Source organism: Hemicordylus capensis, chromosome 1, assembly GCF_027244095.1.
Source record: "Hemicordylus capensis ecotype Gifberg chromosome 1, rHemCap1.1.pri, whole genome shotgun sequence".
In the NCBI taxonomy this organism is placed as follows: domain Eukaryota; kingdom Metazoa; phylum Chordata; class Lepidosauria; order Squamata; family Cordylidae; genus Hemicordylus; species Hemicordylus capensis.
The window spans coordinates 168,243,786-168,260,558 of record NC_069657.1 but is presented as its reverse complement, the minus strand read 5'-3'; the positions used below and the strand labels follow the sequence as shown (position 1 = coordinate 168,260,558).

Below are 16,773 nucleotides of genomic sequence, written 5' to 3'. Positions count from 1 at the left end.
AATGAAAGAAACTGAAGGAGCTTCCTGTGTTGGAACTAAAGAAAAGCATTAAAGCAGATATTGGCAGTTGATAGATACTTAAATAGACTTTATAATGCTGATGATAAAGTGAAAGTGTCCTCTACTTACCATCAAGGAAAGAAATATTTTTAGGAGCCCTAGGGCATATTAGGAAAAACTCAGCATCATAACTAGCTGTGTAAAAAAAAAAAACACCCTCTAGAATATCCCTCACTGTTGATGGTTATGTTTACAAATCAATATACAGCAGCTGTGACTGATATTCTAACACTGACACATGTGCAAGAAACAAGGGCCCTACAGGGGGCCCTTATATTTCAATAATATGAGATTGTGTTGCTGTGCAGTGCCATAGAGATTTCTGAAATGGTGCTATTGCACCAAGTTTCCTGATAAAAATATGAAGAATGCCATGGATTTCACACCTGTTGATCCAACATAAACATGCTTGCAGTTGCATAGAACTAGCCTGGAATGCTGGCTCCAGACACAGCACAACTAGCTAGTGCAGTAAACCTGTGCTAGCACAACTTCCTTTCCCTGAGTGCAACATTAGGCTGTCAGCCAGTTTCTTCTACCAGGAGTTTAGATTGCTTGAGCCTGAAGGCCTCCCTGTCAGGTTGACCTGACAGCTAATGCTTTTTTCTTACTGTTCATAGTGAAACAAATAGTTACCAAAAATGCTTTTTGCTTACTGTTCATAGTGAAACAAATAGTTACCAAAAACAGAAAGAGTAAACAGAGTCTTTTATTGTAGTATATCATTACCATAATGTGGTTAATTCTTATTTTCACACACACACACACACACACACACACACACACACACACACTTTTAAAAGTACTACTTGGATCTGTGTTAGGTTTCCCTGCTGCGTTATCTTTTAATACTATCTTTGAAAAATCCAGGGGGATAAATAAACTCATTTGGACCTTTTCTGCCAGCCAATAAAATTATATTATTCCCCAGGAAGTGGAGCTGCTGGTGCAGAAAGCTTTATATCTTTCTTTCTTGCATCTTTCTATATCAGGCTGACATGGGAGAGGGAATCTTACAAAACTAATATTCATGTGTGTTTAAGGCTAATAGGAGGACATAAATTCAAAGCAATATATTTGCAAAAAAAGAGACAAAGACAACACGGAAAGACGACAAGCAAGATCCCACTGAGATCTCTAGGACTAGTTCTGGTTGAGTCCAATATTGGGCAAAAGAACAAGTCTGAAGCACATATCTGTTGCAAAAAGTGTGCATGTATGCAATTGAAAGCTATAGATACTGAAAACTGCAAGTGAAGAAGACAAAAAAAGATGTATCAAAATTACTTAGAATTAATAACACAGCAAAGATATGAGAAGATTGTGGCGATCACGGCCAGCCAGTTAAGAAACCATTGGGGGGGGGGAGGGGACAGGGATGTGGGGCAGAAACAGTGTCCCAAAATAGCACTTATTCTTTCACTCCCTCTTGTATTGCACCCCTGAAGTACTGCACAGTGGTGTAAGAACGTAGTATTTAACTGCCCCCAGCTCCCCAAAGGGTCTGCACATGCTGTACCCAAAAATACACAGTGTTCTTTGCTCATTGCACCTCAGCTGCCAATACACAGTCTCATAAGCTGTACTCCCTCCCTTGAATATGAATTGCCTGCCTCAGCATTCATTTCCAAAAGTAAATTGTCTCAGTCTGGTTTTCCAAATTAACAGCATATTTTAATCTCTGAAGTGTTTAATCTCTGAAGAGTTTTGCCCCCATAATAGACTGGGAATCCCTTCCCACTGTGTATTCAAACCAGCATGGGCTAGTCATTTGCTGTTCATCTTCACAGGCTGGTAATTTTGTTGGAATTATTTATACTCAAGATAAGCCATTAGTCTTGACCGGCCAGAATTTAGGTATGGAGGTCAGGTTCGTGTTCAGCTGTTTGCCCACTGCTTAGAAAATGAAGCACACACTCCAAGAAATAAAGTTATTTTTTTACATTTAGGTTACATTGAAAATAGGTTAGAAGAGCTAATCTTAAAAAGTCTGAACATATTTAAGAGTCCCCTTAGCAGTGGTGGAGGGTGTATCATCTGCGTATCATCATATTTTTTAAAATCTGTAATGCAATGCCCCCATTCACTGGATTCAATTGCAGGGGTGGCAGCATTTCATTATACATAAAGGAAGATGGTGGCCGCCACCACAGCTGCAGAAGAGCACGCTGACCTTTTACCGCTGCTGCCACTAAGGTAAACTCTCAGGAGGGTTCAGTGGTAGCAGACACATCTTCTCTCAGTGCCAGCTGCTATCTTTTTTCTTAGGGTCTCTGGCATCAGTTATGGGTCTTTTGATTACTCTGGATATTTGGCCAGTGCCTGAGTTAGCCAACCACTGAGTGTGTTTATGTACACACACACACACACACACACACACACACACACACACATACACCCCAAGAAGCATATATTCATCTAGCAGTCCAGAAAGTCTGACTTCTTCCTGTCTGACTGCAGAAGTCTAATATTTGTAATGGTCTGTCTATCTGAGTACTCTCATTGATTGAAATCTTTATTGCAAATATCATTTTTATTTTATTTTTTGTATTGCTACTTTCTGTGCAGGGTCATTTGAGTGAATAATGTTTGGTCCAGGCTATTGATTATGCACATCTGCAGACTTTTCAGTAGCCACAGTTTGACCCTATTATTTTGGACTTTTTTGTTATTCTGTTTTCTATTTGAAAATTGTATTGGTTTTTCAAAATGGCAATATATTCCAATTATAAACTCTGAAAAAGCAAATCCATGCTACCTTTACCCCTCCCATTGATTGTCCTTCCCTCCTGAGTCCACCCCAAACCTCTATTAATATTTTTAAAAAGAAAATAAAGGGTAAAAAATGAGGAAAGGCAGAGTACAGAGGAACAGAAAGCCAAGAGTGTGTGGCTAAACCAGGGTTGCAATATGTTTGCTGCATAGATTTATGCTCAATTATTGAAATAACTTCAAAAATGACTTCTAAATTGTTTTTCCTTAGTATGAAATTCCTACATACCTAAATTCAAAACACTTCTGTCCACCTACTTATTACTGGAATTTCCATATATTTCCAATCTTGTGAAACTATCCATGTAGCCACTAAAGCAATTCTATACTTCTTTTCTTCTTCATATTTTTTGAAGGACCCAAACATCAAAGGTTTAAGAACATAAAAACAGCCCTGCTGAATCAGGCCCAAGGCCCATCTAGTCCAGCATCCTGTTTGACACAGTTATGTGAGAGGGAGAAGAATTTATCTCTATCCACTTTCTCCACACTATACATGATTTTATAGACCTCTGTCATGTCTCCCCAGAGTCGTCATTTTTCTAAACTAAGGTTAGAAAAGGTTAGCTTACCTTTCTACTTATTGTGAGAATGATGAAACTTAAAAGTTTCCAGAGGTCTCACAGCTGGAAGATTTAAGTGGGTACCAGTACATCTAGATAGATTGGGCAGGAACCAGACTAAGTTACTCATTACGAAGTCCCGTTGAAATTAGTAGGACTGAAGAAAATTTGTTTTATTTTCTTCAGTATTGCTTTGTCACGACTAACTTACTGGATGCCTTCAGATTTAATGCAGAACTGCGGATCCAATGGACCCATGGTTCTGCAGCCTCCTATCCCCCCTGCTCTCCTGTCCACATTTGGACGAAATGGAGAGCAATCTGTCTGCAATCACGCTGACTGCAGGGACTTGAGGGAATGCTGGAGATGCAGAAATTGAGTTTTTGGTGGTGAAACCAAGTGAAAACCAAAGGTTGTTCTGTTCTGTTCTGCTCTTTTTTTGTAGAGCCATGCCTGGTTCTAGACCCCATGTTTGACTCAGAATGTACATATGTAATGTTTGATTCAGGATGTATATTTGTAATGTCCATGTCTAATGTAGTGTTTAATGAGAAATATAGTTGAAGGTGCCATGCACATCACAGCTGAAAGCTGATTTCAGGCAATGTTAGAACTGGATGGGCTAATAAAAGAATTCCATTTCTTTCCATTTTAGATGAGCTTTAGGGAAACATCTTTTTTTCAGATCAGCTTTAATGTTACCTACTATGACGTACTTCTAATATTCCTGGACACCAAAAGGACTTGGTAATTTATATAAGTTATACCTTTAAATGGGCAGTGCTCTGTTGTGGAACTAAAGAGTTCTCAGCTTCATCTCGGAGCCTCATTTCCCCACCCCCAATATAAAGCAGTCTGCAGGCAATGCACCAATTTTTGCCATCACATTCAATAGGCAGGAGTTGAACCTTTGAGTTATACAGTAATAATAATGTCATATCATCTGCATATAGCATTAGTTCAAGTTTCTGGTCTTGAATTTTGATGCTTTTTATTATTGTTGATGTTTATCAACCCTGAATGTTCTATTGGTCATAAAATCTAAACCATCTGCCCAATTAGTCAGAGTTTTCAGACATCAGATAGGTGATAAGCAACAGCACTGCTCCAAATCTGGCACAGATTTCCTTGGAAATGGCTGTGATACACTAGTTCAAAATTGGACTTTAAACTGTAGAAAACAAGGACTGGCTGTCGGTTGTCATTATTACTGTTCTATGATGGCAATAATAATATCTCATTTTTAAAATGTTCCTTTAAATGTTTTTTAAAGTTCAGGTATATGCTGAAGCATAATCCTGTGTTGTTTTGGAAAAAATCTAACCAGTGTTTCTTGAGATGATAGCCCCTGAAGCACCCATAATAACCTATACAAATCATCAACTAAGGGTGCAGATCAGCAGTTTTGCCCACTAAGGATTCTAAAGTCAGAGTTAAAAGGGGGAGGTTCTGGAAAGCAACTTCCTGGATCTGCTGCTTAATAAGACGAGACTAGGAACACACTGGCAACGATATAGTTAAATAAATATATGTTTTATAGTGAACAAATATATGTTTAGCAAATATTTGTTAAACACCCCATGGCTCTGTTTTTCTTTTTAAAGGGCTTTTGTGTTCTCCGTCCAGTGAGGTAGTGGTGAGATGGTGGGAGGTCTTGCATTGCAAGGGAATGTGAACCAGTAGTGGGTTCACATTCCCTTGCAGTGCACGACTACTGCAGGGGAAATGGACTCGCAAAGGCACACCAGACAGCAGTGGCGTCAGATAGTCGCCATCCATCTGACAGATAGACTTCCAAGGTGACAGACAGTCTTCCAGGGGCATACGAGGGTGGTGGTGGGGCTTACAAGAGCACACAATGTGGCAGCAAGTTGGTGGAGGAGTTTGTGAGTGCATGTGGGGCAGTGGCAGGGGCACCTTGTGAGGCCTGTAGAGGAATTTGTACAGGCATGCAAAGCAGTGGCAGATGAGCAGACAATCTTGCTAGGGTACGCAAGAGTACAGGTAAGTGGCAGATGGTCTTGTAGCAGATGGTCTTGTGAGGGCATGCGGGATGGCATCAAGATGGTGGATGGACTTCCAAGGCAAAATGGTTGCCAGCTGTCTTTGAATATGCAGATTCTATATCATTGTTATAGTACTACTGATTATGGGTGATCAGTGGCACTGTAGTGATTAGGGGCTCATCTTAGCCTGATGCATAAGAGCCAATTCTCCACAAATTTGTGTAATTGACTTTTAACAAGAGGCCTCTTCAATCAGTGAAAAAATCCATCAAGCCCAGCATCTTGTTTTACTTAGTGCCTAGTGAGATCCTTCTGCAGACCTCCAAATAAATGCAGAAAGGAAACACCACCTCTCTTGCCTCTGACAAATCTTGTTGGCTGAACATTACTATGTAGGTAGCATTTTGGGGGAGTACTGTGCTTTGTAGGGTGCATCTGGCAGAAATTCATCAGGGGAATCCCTAGCAAGTGATTGGGAAAGCTGCATTTGTTGAATTTCTGCCTGAATGCATCTCTCCCCACTCCAGTATCCAGCTTTAAACACCAAGGCAGAGTGTAGTGCATGGGGCTTCATTTGTAAAGCCAGCAAGATATACAAGACTATACAAAATCTAACAGCTTATACTGCACGGAAGTTAAGATGAGCACCTAGATTTGCAATTTTGCCACTTTTTAGAGCACGAGTAAAATTTTAAGTATCATAACTCTCATCATGAAACTGAAGGTCTTTGGTTTTTGAATACACATATACTCCATGCTTCCTCGGAGCTCAGGACAACTTGCATCTAGTTTTCACAACGTCTTCAGTCTAGGCAGCTTACTGAGATAGATCTACTTAGCTTCATTAGTTTGTAACATACAGCCTTAATTGATATAGATTTGATGAAGATCTTTGCTGTGAATGGTCATTAGTTATTAAACTGGAGTGAAGAATAAGGGAATAGGAATTGCATGTAAAGGCTTTATTTTACAGTCTAAAAATGGCAAAATAACACAACAAATGATAGAACATTATCAAATATAGGGCAAATATAATACTCAGATTACTAAATCAAATGTAACATCCAATGAAATAGGATATAAAAATTGAATAAATTGAGAGATGGTAGCTTAGTTTGCTTATCTTTAGAAAGGCAAAAAGAGATAGAAAGAAAGCACTTTGTATCATCAAAACTAGCATAACAGTGTACAAAGGACTTCCACAAAAAGAGTGTGAGGTAAGACTCCTGTCATAAGAACATAAGAACAGCCCTGCTGGATCAGGCCCAAAGCCCATCTAGTCAAGCATCCTGTTTCACACAGTGGCCCACCAGATGCTGCTGGAAGCCTACAGGCAGAAGTTGAGGGCATGACCTCTCTCCTGCTGTTACTCCCCTGCAACTGGTACATAGAGGCATCCTGCCTTTGAGGCTGGAGGTGGCCTATAGCCCTCTGGCTAATAGCCATTGATAGACCTCCCCTCCATGAAGTTATCCAAACCACTCTTAAAGCCACCCAGGTTTCATCCCAATGTGCATCACTTTATACTTGCCAACATTGAACCGCATTTGCCATGTTGTCGTCTACTCACCCAGTATGGAGAAATCCTTTTGGAGCTCCTCACAATCTGTTTTGGATTTCACTATCCAAAAGAGTTTGGTATCATCTGCATATTTGGCCACCGCTGCTTATCTCAACTTCTAGATCATTTATGAATCAATTAAAAAGCACCGGCCCCAGTACAGATCCCTGAGGGACCCCACTTCTTACTTCCCTCCATTGTGCAAACTCTCCATTTATCCCTACCCTCTGTTTCCTGTCCTTCATCCAGATAGCAATCCACACATGTACTTGTCCCCTTATCTCTTGACTGTCTTCTCAGGAGTCTTTGATGAGGAACTTTGTCAAAAGCTTTTTGGATGTCCAGGTATACTATGTCAACTGGACATAGAGAACACCAAAAGGTTTGTGAGGCAAGATTTACCTTTGCAGAAGCCATGCAAGTTCTCTCCCAGCTTGGCCTGTTGTTCTATGTGCTTTACAATTTTATCTTTGAGGATGCTTTCCATCAATTTGCCTGGAACAGACGTTAAGCTAACTGGCCTGTAATTTTCCGGATCTCCCCTGGATCCCTTTTTGAAAATCGGTGTTATATTTACTACTTCCCAGCCCTCGTGTACAGAGCCTGATTGCAGGGATGTGTATATGACTTTTAACTTCTTTACTCAATTTGGTTAATTGTATTACTTTTATTGTATATGGTATCTATTTTATTGTTGTGAGCTGCCCCGAGCAGTAGTGTACTCGAGGGGCGGGGTGTAAATATTTTAAATTAAATTAAATTAAATAGCTTCAGGGAGATAATTTAACTTTGGAAAATGGCACTGGGAAGAAGGATTAAATGCTCTGTCTCCCAGCACAATAGCTCTGTTAACTACAAAGTCAATATCATCATCATCATCATCATCATCATCATCATCATCACCACCACCACCACTTTTATACCATATCATTCTGCTCTCAAAACCTCATCCATAGTTTTGTGCTTGCTTTGTGCTGTTTTGTGCCACAAAGTGTGAGTTTTGTGCCACCTCTTTTAAGAGTGTACCTGGCGTCTCATGTCAGGGTTTCTAGTTAACACCTGAAAATGTGAACATTGTTATATCCCCTCAAAACTGCTTCTAGAGTTTTGTGCTCATTTTGTGTCACAAAGCCTGTGTGTTCTGCTGTGTCATCTAAGGGTGTTCATAGCTTACAGTTCAGCACAATTATCCCTGTCCAATTTCTCGGCGCCCCCACCCTCACAAAAAACCCAACAACTTTTAAACAAAGACAGGAAATCCAGTAAAGATCTCTTATGCCATATTTGGATTCACCCCAAGGGAATATTTCTTTCTGAATTTTGGTTGTAGAGAAAAACATAAAAGCATATACCCTTGCATTCACCTCTCACTTGCTAATGCATGGCTCAAACTCCAGAAGCTCTCAGAAACAAAAAATAAGGGCGGGGGGAGCACAAGAGAGTGCATAATATGTTTTCTATGGGAGAAATTGATTTCTGGGTAGATGGATAACAAAAATGATAGGAACAGCAATGACTACCATGTTTTGAGCAATTTCATTTCCCTGGTATCTGTGCTTTACAAAAAGGGGTTGGGATTTCACCACAGATTGTTAGCTTTAGAAAAGTCTAAAGTTCCATTTCACTGTGAAAGTACATTGAAAATAGTGAGTCCATACAAATGGACTCACCAAATGACCAAAGCAACAAATGACCAAAGCCAAGTTATCCCACAATAGATTAGTCATCTGATAATTCTAATAAATGGCATGATTTGATTGCCCATTTGATAGAATGTGTGGGAATTTGGTACTATATATGGACTCATTGCCTCCAGGACAATAGAAATGTGTTCCCCCGCTGGTGTTAAACTAAAGGTAAAGGATTCCCCTTTCACCACCACCCTTAGGCTAGGGAATCCCCTTTACTTTTAACGGAGAGTCCTACCTGGATTCCCCTTTACAGGTATACCCACTGAGCCGTATCACGAGCTGGCTTGGCTGGCTCAATGGCTGAACTGAACCAGACCCTGTTTGTCCAAGCCCAAACCCATACTGGGCTGGGTTGGCTCGTATCCAGTCTGCATTCAAGCCAAACTGGCAAAAACAGTTCCATGCACATCCCTACCAGATAACTTGAGAACGGGTATTTCTAGTTACATATAAATGTATACATGGTTGATCTTTACAGTGAAAAGCATATTGAATGAAAATGTGTTTATGACAAAAAGGTTTACTCAAGAATATGTTAGGGAAAAGATGATTGTGCAATTCAATCAATTTAGTATTTATGAAGCAGAATGCTACCAATAGAAAGAGAGCACATAATGGAAACTGGATGAATATGGAAGGAACTTCTGTGAAGAAGTTCCTCAAATAAATAACAGTGATATTAATGATAAATGATTAATTAGATTTCAACTGAAGAGAGTTAGTAGTTACTGATACAGACTGTAAATACCAAGGAGTAGCATGGAACAAAATGTATCCTATAGAAGGAGTGAGAGGATGGGTGACCCAGAGTTGCTACTTATATTACAGACCACCTTGTTCCTTTCCCTATGAAGGGACAATAATTGTACAACATAGTTAAACTAACTCACTGTGGTATCTTCAGATTGTGTACCTGATGACTCGAGGTTTGCTTGGCAGCATATTTTAATTTCTTGTCATCTTCTTGCACTGGGTGTGAATCATCAAGTCTGTGCTTAGAATAAGAGGGTCCTTATAGGCCATCTAGTCCAACCTGCTTGATACAGGACATCCAGATGTTGTTGTCTTTTTGCACTGGGTATGAACGATCAAGGCCACGTTTTGAGGGATTGTATCGCACAGCAGCATAGTGGTGGATAGCTTTGGGAAGTGGCAGTCTTTTTGTCAGTACAATACAATAGACTTTATTAAGGTCATTTATGAGCTTGTCCGGTGTTGGTGATATTGTTGTCTGGTATCAGTTTATCACATGAGGAAATCTTGTCAGTGGGTTGTACACCTGATAGTTCCACTTCATTGAGTTTTTGTGTTTGTTTAATTGAGTTGTGCTTTTGGCAAGATGCTCACATGGTTTTCATAGAAAATTTGGATTATGGACAGAGTTGTGTATCTTCCACATTTGACACAAGTGTAGAAAAAGCACAGAATGACATATTGACAGAGGCATATCTAGGGAAAATAGAACCTAGGGCAAGCAATGTCCAAACATCTGACACCCATCTTTGAGATAACTTTACCATAATATCAACTCAAAAATACAAGTCAAGCTCCTTAATCTTTTAATATTTAAAAAAATATTTAGCAGTGGATGTAGCCAGACCAAAAAATGCTGGGAAACTACAAATTTCAGCATGCTGGGGCTCATGAAATACCCAAATACTATGGGGAGGTTTACTTGGAAAACTAAACAGAAGTGCCTGTCTAATTCTCTACTATGCATTGTAGCATCACTATTACATAAGTTTTAAAAATAAATGGAGAATTTGGCTTTCCCCATATACTCTGAAAATAATTAAAGGATATGCAGAGTAAACTGTGTCACTGCTTGCAATATATTCTAGTATTTCAGAAAGACAGTTAAAATGAGAGAAAGAGAGCAAGAAACTCTCAGTGGGTCTTAATACTAAGGATTTCACACTGATTCAAAGACAAATTCACCATTAATAGCCATATTATCAAGACATCACATTTAACTCACTTATCACAAGAATCAAAGTAAGAGCAAATTAATACAATCCTAGCTCATAAGCTTCAGCTCAGTATTCACAAGCCCTGATTCTTTTTACATAGTGCCAAACTGAATATGTGTACAGTGACTTATATTATATTAAATTTTTTAAAAAAATTACCTGTAGCCCCTTCGGGGGGCTTCCTAAAGGCTGTGGGGGGGGTCTGCAAAGGTTCCCCCTCCCCCCGCTGGCCTCTTAATTCACCGCCTCAGCCTGTCCCGGGCTGATTTTCAGGCCTGTTTGGGCCTGCAAAGATTGTCGTGGTGGCCATTTTGGAGGCTGCCACGCATGCTCAAATGGCCTCTGCGAGGCCTGGCAAGGTCTAGGGCCTCGCAGGTAACATTTGAGCATGTGCGGTGGCCATTAAATTTTTTTTTTTTTTAAATGGCCACCACAAATAAAATGGCTGCCATGCATGTTCAAATTGCCTCTGAGAGGCCTGGCATGGCCTAGGGCTCCACAGAGGCCATTTGAGCATGCATGGTGGACATTTTATTTTCAGTGGCCATTTTTAAAAAAAAATATTTTTAAAAAATGATGCCCCCCTTCAAGTGGTGCCCCAGGCACATGCCCTGCCTGGCCCACCCTAGATATGCCCCTACGTATTGAGATACAGAAAGCCAGGGTGAATAAGAGGGTGCTTATAGGCTCTAAGAGGGTGCTTATAGGCTATTTAGTCAAACTCCTTGCTTGAGGCAGAAAATCCAGAGTAGAGCATCCCCAACAGATAGCTGTCCAGTTTTTGCTTGAAGTCCTCCAGCAAATGATGCCCACCCTTCCCAAAGTAATTGGTTCCATTGTTGAGCTTCATTGAGACATTTCCCCTAATATTCATTCAAAGTCTCCACTCCTGTAACTTAAGGTCATTAGATCTAATCCTGATTTCTGGGGTGGTAGAGAACAGGTCTCTGCCTCTGTATTTAATGATAAAAATATATTGTTATGAAAGAGAAGAGCAAAAAATGTCTCTTATTTGAAAGCTTGAAGACCTTTCGCCAGTGTTCCCTCTAATTCTCTTCATCTGTGTGCAGAATGAGTTTTGTTCTGGTTCGTAGTATCAAGGCACTGTGTGCACACATGCATTCGGAACAAGGCTTTCCTGATTCAGTTTGAGCGGGACCTAAAATAAACTGAACAGACATTTTAAAACCTGTGTGTGCGTGCACATGTGAACACCTTAGAGGGAACACTGCTCTTGACATGACCTAACAGAGGTATTGTGAGATCAAAAGGGGACACTGTGTTTTATTATTATTTCTTGTTTACACAGTCAGACAGGTGTTAGTGACTGGTTTGTTTTATCCAGACATCGAGTCCTTCCCAAGGACCTGGGATGGCTGAATTTTATTGTCAATTGTTATAGATATCATCGCAGAATATAGGCTGTTCCCAGTAAAGCTGCTTTTTGTAATTGGCTGGTGGTGATTTCTGTGACCCCTATGGTATTGAGGTGCTCTTCAAGGTCTTTTGGAACTGCACCCAGGGCGCCAATGACCACTGGGATTATTTTGGTCTTTTTCTGCCACAGCCTTTCAATTTCAATTTGTAGATCTTTGTATTTGGTGATTTTTTCTATTTCTTTTTCTTGTATTCTGCTATCCCCTGGTATTGCTATGTCGATTATTTTCACTTGTTTTTCTTTCTTCTCGATTACAATTATATCTGGTGTATTATGTGGCAGATGTTTGTCTATTTGTAGTCGGAAGTCCCATAATATTTTTACATCTTCATTTTCTTCAACTTTTTCAGTTGTATGGTCCCACCAATTTTTGGCTACAGGTAGCTTGTATTTTTTGCAGATGTTCCAGTGTATCATCCCTGCTACCTTGTCATGCCTTTGTTTGTTGTCAGTCTGTGCGATCTTTTTACAACAGCTGATTAGGTGGTCCACTGTTTCATCTGCTTCTTTACAAAGGCGGCACTTCCTGTTTGTTGTTGATTTTTTGACTTTTGCTCTTATTGCATTTGTTCTTAGTGCCTGTTCTTGCGCAGCCAGTATTAAACCCTCTGTTTCTTTCTTCAAGTTGACATTCTTAAGCCATTGCCAGATCATGGTGATGTCTGATTTTCCACTTATATTGTGCAAATATTGACCATGCAGGGGCTTATTCTTCCATTTTTCTGCTTGGTTCTTGACTTGTTCTTTCTTGTAGGCCTGCTTTCTTTCATTGGTGTTGAATAGTTTCGTGTTATTGACCATTTGAAGTGCATCTTCTTCACTGTCCTTGATATATTCTTCAAGGTCTCTTTTCTCCTCCTCTACTGTTTGATGGACTTGCAGCATTCCTCTTCCACCTGAGCTGCGAGGGATGTATAGCCTATCGAGATCACTGCAGGGGTGCAGAGCATGATTGATGGTCATGATTTTCTTGGTCTTACGATCCAGCGTCTCTAGCTCTGCCTGGGTCCAGTCTATTATCCCTGCAGTGTATCTGATAACAGGTATAGCCCAGGTGTTTATGGCTTGTATGGTGTTCTCGCCATTGAGTTTGGACTTGAGGATTTTTCTAACTCTCTTGATGTATTCACTTCCAATTTTTCTTTTAACTTCAGTGTGTGCGATGTTATCAGCCTGGAGAATGCCCAAGTAGTTGTAATGTTCTTTCTCTTCCAGGTTCTTGATCTTGCTTCCATTGGGCAGTTCTATTCCTTCTGTTTTTGTTATTTTCCCTCTGTTCATTATGAATGCAGCACACTTGTCTAGTCCAAACTCCATTGCTATATCGCTACTGAATATACAGACAGTGTTTAGCAGTGATTCGATTTCTGACTGAGACTTTCCATACAACTTCAGATCGTCCATGTATAGCAGATGGTTGATTTTACTTGATGTTTTAGATGTTTGGTATCCGAGGCCTGTTTTGTTGAGTATTTGTGAAAGTGGGGTCATGGCGATTACAAGCAACAGAGGGGATAGTGAGTCCCCTTGGAAAATGCCTCTTCTAATTCTAACCTGTCCAAGTGTCTCGCCATTGATTAACTGTGTACTCCACATGCTCATTGCTTTTTTAAATAAACATCTGAATGTTTTTGCTGACACCAGTTGTTTCTAAACATTTTAGTATCCATGTGTGAGGCAATGAATCGAAGGCTTTCTTGTAGTCAATCCATGCAACACTTAGATTGGTTTTTCTTCTCTTGCAGTTTTCTAAAATCATTTTGTCAATCAGCAGCTGCTCTTTTGTACCTCTGGTGTTCGGGCAATTTCCTTTCTGTTCAACTGGGAGCTGTTTGTTAGTTAATAAGTGTTGTATCACTTCATCTGCTATTATTCCAGTTAATAATTTGAACATGGTTGGCAGGCAGGTCATCGGTCTATAATTCCTTGGAACTGCACCTTTTGCTGGGTCTTTTATGATGAGATGTGTTTTCCCAGTTGTTAGCCATTGTTCAATATCACCTCCTTGCATAATGTAATTGAACTGTTTTGATAGTTGTTTATGAAGGCTTGTTAGGTGTTTAAGCCAAAAGCCATGCAGTTCATCATCGCCTGGAGCAGCCCAATTTTTAATTTTCTTTGCTCTTTCACTTATTAATTCTGGTGTTATTATTAGATCTTGCATTTGTTGGTTACATTTTTTGACCTCTTTCATCCAGCCTGCTTTTTTGTTATAATCTATTGGATTGTCCCATAATTTCCCCCAGAATTGCACTGTTTCTTCTTTATTTGGTGTTTATATGTTTCTTGCAGTTTCTCCTTCAATGCTTTGGTAGAAACGTCTCTGATTCAACTGGAATTGGAGATTTTGCCTGTGTTGTGTAATTCTGGCTTCATATCTGCTAATCTTCTTTGACACTGCTGTTATTTGCTGCTTTATTATTTCCAGGACTTCTCTAATTTTCCTTGAATCTAGGTGGTATTTTTTGATCAGATACTGTTTGGTGTTTTCATTCTTCAGCTTCTTGTCTTTCATATCTTTCAATTTACTAGCATCTGATCTAAGCCTGGAGATTTTTCTTTCTAATCTAATCTTCCATTTAGGTGATGTACTGCTTTCTTTTTTTACAGGTCCACTGATCTTATATCCGAGCTCTTGTGTTGTTATTGTTGCTGCACTGTACATTAGTTGGTTTGTTTCTTGCAAATTATTAGTTGTTATTTCTGCAAGTGCAGCATTGACATCTTTTAATGCCTGAGCAAGTTGTTTTTTGGCAACTGTTTTTAGAGCTGGAAGTCGAACCCTGGTGGTTGTTTGGTTCATGTGCTCGGTTATTTTTTGCTTTAGTTCTTGTTGCTTTTCTGTTAAACGGCATTCAGGTTTTTGAGGTGAAGGCAAAGGGGCAGTTGCCTTGTTTTGATTTTGAAACCGTTCAGCAACAGTGGCATCCTCGATTTGCAACACCTCCTCCACCTGCGCCTGAGCAACTTCTTCAGTTGGTGGTAATTCTTCTTCCATATCTTGAGCCTGTGTTGCTCTTTGCAGTTCTTCCAGCTCAACTCCTGTGAATACTTTATTTCTTATTATGAATCTTCTCTGGTCTGCTAGCCTTTGTTCTGTTATTTCTGTATCTTGATGCTTCTCTTTCCAAATTTGGTACATTCTTTTTAAATAACCTCTTCTAGTTGGACTAGACTTGTAATAGCAGATCATTATTTCCTTGTTGGCATTTTTCGTATATTTTTTTCGGTTAAGCGACGTTTCTCCCAGTAACCTTGCAGTCTCCAGAGCCCTGGTTGCTCAACTGAAGATCCTGAGTCCTGTTGCCCACTTGCCACCAGATGTCCAGGGACTATAGCACCTGGCGCGGTCCTTGTTGATCCGAGCGACGACCGATCCGGTATAGATTTATTAAAGTTACGTCTCACCATATTGTTGATGGGAGAGGCACTCTTTGTCTGGCTCCTCTGGTGAGACGTCTGGCTCCTCTGGTGTCTCTCTGGGCGGCAAACCTACGTCTCTGCCCTAAGCTCCTTGGAAGAGATGAGATACAAGTTTAAGGAGTAGCAGCTGCAGTAGTAGTAATTGTAATAGTAATTTCCGCTTTGCTGACATATCAACTTGCCTTTTAAAAGGTTGTAGTCCTTATAACAGACTTCAAGGTTTGTGAGAAATGCCTAGTGAAATCTCAGAAACCAAAAGTATGGGTGAATATTTTATTATTGTATTTATATTCCACTCTCCGAATAAACCTAGACCTCCTTAGTTTCAGCAAGGTGACTGTACCAGGTTCCTTCAGACCATGCCCAAAATGGGGTCACCCCTTTGGGACACTGTGAGGGGAAGACTGCCTTTCACCTATATTATTTATATTTTATTATCTTCTTACAGTGCTTTTTTTTTTTTTTTGGTACTGGAAACCACTTTGGAGGAATCTGTGGAGGATAGATTCATATTTTCAAGGCATATTTTCAATGCAATAAATAATACGATTTCTACTGGTTATAGGGTGTAGCTTCAGTGTCCAGTTTCTCTTTTCCTTATGACTAGAAAAAGCCAAATAAATTATGCACAAGAAACACATGCAAATTGATGCATAATTTATGCAGTTTGCACAATTTTCTTCATGAAGAATGTGATTCAGGATTTATTTATTTATTTGTTTACTTGTACAGAGTACACACACACCTCAATTACTAGACAGTCTATCTTGCCAGGTTTCTAACCTGTTGAAGTTATCTGTCAAAGAGCTATGTTTACATAAATTGTGAAACTTATTGTATTTGCAATTAAAACAGGCCAGGCTTAACACCACATAAAACCTTGGTAATTAGTAAACAGATTAATATGGGGGAAATGGCACCAGTTTAGCACTCCTTCCAAGCAAAACCGAAAGAATTGGGTATGTAATCGAACAGCATGTGAATATTAATGCACAAAATCCTCTGAGTCCCTACCTCCCTGATGCAATTATTTTGTATTCACATTAATTGTTCCTAACAGATGACATTAATGACTTTGAGTTTAAATATGTGCAAGGGAGGGCTTTGCAAGATCAATGCTGTTTAGAACAAGAGTCAGTTTTATAATCATTTACCCAGACTGCAGGAACTACTAAATAAAATAAAGTTAACCTGTTGATCGCTTAGTAAATGTATAATCTCGTTCATAGTATTACTCAACCGTAACAATCTCAATAGATAAATGCATTAGTACTTCTATGAATTTGCTA

The 16,773-nt window shown here is 39.7% G+C and overlaps 1 protein-coding gene across 22 annotated transcripts in view; it reads left to right on the top strand.

Annotated features, from left to right (window-relative positions):
* The window catches only part of NCKAP5 (NCK associated protein 5), a 930,794-nt gene that overhangs the window by 751,548 nt on the left and 162,473 nt on the right, over positions 1-16,773 (top strand). The window lies entirely within an intron of this gene.